This window comes from Alosa sapidissima, chromosome 21 (genome assembly GCF_018492685.1).
Source record: "Alosa sapidissima isolate fAloSap1 chromosome 21, fAloSap1.pri, whole genome shotgun sequence".
NCBI classification, from domain to species: domain Eukaryota; kingdom Metazoa; phylum Chordata; class Actinopteri; order Clupeiformes; family Clupeidae; genus Alosa; species Alosa sapidissima.
In genome coordinates, this window is record NC_055977.1 from 25053752 (window position 1) to 25058394 (window position 4643).

The window sequence follows — 4643 nt, forward strand, 5'->3', positions numbered from 1 at the left end:
GTGACACACGGGGCCTTTGGTGTGCTGTGCGTCTGGGCCGTACCCTGCTGCCCTGAAACACAATCAGCGTACACAGGTCCCTAATGCTTTATGGGAGTACAACCCCACACACACGCACACGCAACCCCCCCCCCCCTGCCCAAACACACACACACCCCTGGAGAGGGCAAGGGGCTAAAAGCTGTGCCTCTCTCTCTCTCCCTCCCTCATCTCTCTCTCTCTCTCTCTCTCTCTCTCTCTCTCTCTCTCTCTCTCGGGTGTGCCTGCGGAGGAGCCGCGGGCCGCGATTGGATGACCTTTCGAGTGGGGCAGAAGGACGCTCGCGGGGCCCCTCCTCGGGGTCCCCCGGCCGGTGCCGGGCTGGAGGTGAGAGACCGTGAAGGCCTCTCCACGAGCCCAAACAAGCATTTGATTTGAGCCCCGCAGGGCCAGCGGCAGCAGTAGCAGTCCGTCCTGTCCCCCCCCCACACACACACCACCCGCATGACCACCACCACCCCCATCAGGGCCCTGGGAGGCGTGATAGAGGCCGGCCATGACCTGCTCCACTGAGGGGAAGAGAGAGAGAGAGAGAGAGAGAGAGAGAGAGAGTTAGAGAGAGAGGGAGAGGGGGAGGAGGAGGAGAAAGAGAGGAAGACAGGTAGAGAGGGACGGAGGGTAGGCCACATTTTATGCCAGAGTCACAGCGAGAGAGGGAGAGAGAGAATGAAAGAGAGAGAGAATGAAAGAGAGAGAGAGAGAGAGAGGGGACAGTGGGGGCAGATGACCAGACAGCACAGAGCCCCACAGGGCCTCACAGGGCCAGGTTTCTTAGTCCATGACCATTCAGAACAGTGTAACCTGGTGATTACAGAGAGAACATATGGATCAGTAAAATAGTGTAGGCTATAACAAAACATATCGTCACCTTCCTCTATGAATAATGCCATGTCATTTTTTTCAGGTTTTTCAGAAAACACAAAAAAGTTAACCAAAAATTGAATGATGATGATTTAGGCCTAGGCAAAAAAAAAAAAAAAAAGAATTGCCATTATTTTAGGAAGTTGACGTGTGTGTGTGTGTCTGTGTGTGTGTGTGTGTGTGTGTGTATGTGTGTGTGTGTGTGTGTGTGTGTGTGTGTGTGTGTGTGTGTGTGTGTGTGTGTGTGTGTGTGTGTGTGTGAGAGTGTGTGTGTGTGTGTGTGTGCCTGTTATACCACTGGTATAATACCATTAGTTTGCTTTATATTATAAGGATCAGTGCAATTTGATCAAATGATAAGAGTAAATTACAGAAACTATTGAATCCCTTTTTTACATAAACAACTCCAAAGGCCTCTTAAAAACAGCTGCATTTTAATCAGAATTATCCAATTTATTATATTGTTGAATTAAGTAATTTGGTAATTAACAAGAGAGAGAAATATCCTTCTATGCAACACATGCCTGCAAGTACTGCTGAGTGAGTTATAATGCATAGCTCTGAGAATAGGAACTGCTGAGACAACATCTTTATTTGACACTGCATAGGATAAGCACAGGATACTCTAGTCTGTAGATGTAAACACCACCATACCATATGGCGATGCTGTGGCACAGACACATAAAAGATTCATCTCGACAGTGTCATGGACCAGTCACTGACCTGACTTCAATCAATTTTCATCAGTGAAGTTGTCATAACAGATAAGCCAGAGACTGCATTAGTCTCTTAAAAGATGAACTCTAATGAATAAAAATGGTTCTGTATGTGCATTGCAAATTAGTTACTCAAAGCAGTCATTATAGTTTCGTAAAATACCACGCAGAGACTAATAGTACCCCCTGTCTGCTAAATTACCTTGTTACTGCGATTGGAATTAAATTTAGATTAGAGCTAAATTACCTTGTTACTGACATTTTGCACAGCGACACACCTCCAACGCCAGTGAAAAGAAAAGCAAATATTATTGTCCCAGCAATGATTGAGTCCAGAACAGTGATTTATTTACGCAATCCGAGAACTGTTTTGATTTGTTACATTGCGACAAAAAAATATTTATGTAATATTCTTATGTATAAGATCTTATATTAACTGAATTCAGTTCAACACACCTTTTAACCTATACGAAACAGCACAAAGTATTGAAAACAAGGTGTTTGAACCCTGGTGATCACAGTGGTAAATACTCATTAAATTCCAATCCACACGAAAGGCAACGGATGGTCCATATGGACGAGCTCACGCTCAAAAGGTGACAACATTCACATCGCCGCGCTATGAGCTAATTAAGGTTATGTAAGCTTTCATTGGGGCCGATTCAGCTGCCAATCACACTCTCCGTGAGGATAACGAGGGCACCAATCGGCCGCGCCGAGAGACTAACGAGGGAGCGATTGACCCCGTGACACCTGCGGACGGCGGGACAAAAGGGAGCGGAGCGACGCCTCCTGAATGGAGAGAGAGATGAAGAAAGGAGGAAAGAAAAGGAGGAGAGAAAAAGGAGGGTGGAAAGAAAACAGAGCCATTAGATCAGATGAGAGTCGACGTTTAGCAGTGTGCAGGTAACAAAGACCACAACTGGCTCGCCATTTGCATTCCAAAGCGACATGCTGGGGTGCACACATGCTCTCTCTTTCTCTCTCTCTCTCTCTCTCTCTCTCTTTCTCTCTCTCACACACACACACACACACAGACCCACACACACACACACACACACACACACACACATACATTCATACATACTGTATATCTACACTCACTTCATGTACACTCTGAGATGCATACACACGAGTGCATAAATAGGCCTATGTGCTTTTCTAACTAATTGATTCTCCTTACAGAGTCTCGGTTTGTATATGTTTATGGCTATTGTCATGACAATTTGCTATTATATCTGCTACAATTGTGTTTTTTAATGTATTTTTACATAGGCTATATAATTACTTTATACTGCTTTATAATTGCTTTATACTATTTTTAATGATAATTTTATTGTTATTATTGTACGTTGTTTAGGGAAAAGAAGTGTCTGCTGAGAACCACGGTCATAAGCATAAGCGTAACATTTACACATAGTTGCAGACACATCCACACAAAAGCACAATACACACTGGCTCATGCAAGAGTATACTGTACAGGCACACACATACAAACTCACATATACATCTGCATTGCACAGTACACACTTATATGTACACACATATACTCAAACAAAGAGAAATTTGTAAATCCCTAAAAAAATGTTTTAACACATGCATGTAATTAACCTAAACACAACCTTCATATGAAAACATTAGGGGCCCATCAGATCCTAGGAAAAGCACTTCTCGCTGTCATAACCCCCATTCCATCCCCACCCTTCCAACCACCCATACCAGCCCACCCCACCCCACCCCCACTCCAGTGTCCCTTGCCTCTGTTCAGGCCTGGAGAAGCCTCCCGCTGTTCCCTTTAACCACTCTCTGAAAACCCCATCTGTTAGGTCATTATGCCTAGCGCCACTGCCGCCCACTCAAGAAGCTCCCAGCGAAGACGTAACCCAGCCGGGGGCACGGGGGTGGGGGGGGGTAGGGGGGGGTTGCGGTGCTGAGATGGACCTCAGACCCAGACCCTGGGACGGGTTAATGAGGGGCCGGGAGAGTCCTGGTCACCTCCACTGTGGTGCCGGGCCGTTTTCACTGAGTCGTGGAGAGGTTAGGACAGAAGAGGAGAGGAGAGGAGAGAAGAGAAGAACACAGTAGAGGATGACAGGACAGGAGATGAGAGGAGAGGAGAGAAGAGGAGAGAAGAAAAGAGAAGAGAGGAGTGGAGAGGAGAATATAGTAGAGGATGACAAGAGAGGAGAGGAGAGGAGAGGAGAGGAGAACACAGTAGAGGATGACAGAGGAGAAGAGAGGAGAAGAGAAGTGAAGAGTGGAGAGGAGGAGAGGAGAGGAGAGGAGAAGGGAAGAGAAAATAAGAGAAGACAAGACAAGAGAAGAGAAGAGAGGAGAGAATACAGTAGAGGATGATATTAGAGGAGAAGAGAAGAGAAGAGAAGAGAAGAGAAGAGAGGAATGGAGAGGAATGGAGAGGAGAATATAATACAGAATGAAGTGGAGTGGAGAAGAGAAGACAGGAGAGGAGAGAGGGGAAAAGAGGAGAGAGGAAGAGAGGAGAGGAGAACAGTAGAGGATAACAATAGAGGAGAGGAGAGGAGAGGAGAGGAGAGGAGAGGAGAAAGGGGTGGTTTTCCTTGTGCATTCTCAAGGCAATTTAGGTCTTGGGCTGTATAAAGCCCACAGAGACAATGGGTGTTGTTAATGGTAATGAAAATCAATAAACCTGACCTGATCACATCACAGGAGAAGGAAGGACATGTGAGAAGGAGAAAAGCGGAGGAGGGTGAGGAGAGGGGGACCAGGGAGAGAAGAAGAGAATGAGAGAAGAGGAGAGGAGAGGAGAGGAGAGGGCAAGAAACGAGATGAGGAGAGAGAGGAGGGAGAAATGACAGAAGAGGTGATATTTAGAGAGGACTGAGGGCTCTTAGAGGAGTCCACTAAAGTGCCATGGTGAAGTCTGAAGCGTTCACAGTGACCCTAACAAGTGACATCTCATCTGACTGGGCCGTCAAATCTGATGGAGCTCTTTTAAAAATGTCTTCAGTTTCTTGTTCTCTTTTATTTCTCTATTCATATGTCTAA

The 4643-nt window shown here is 46.0% G+C and overlaps 1 long non-coding RNA gene across 1 annotated transcript in view; it reads left to right on the forward strand.

Moving 5' to 3' along the window:
• The window catches only part of LOC121695889, a 13178-nt gene extending 10126 nt beyond the window's left edge, over positions 1–3052 (forward strand). The window contains exon 3 of the long non-coding RNA XR_006026194.1: positions 3043–3052. This is a non-coding gene — a long non-coding RNA (uncharacterized LOC121695889). The remainder of the gene's footprint in view (positions 1–3042) is intronic.
• Positions 3053–4643: the final 1591 nt, after the last annotated feature.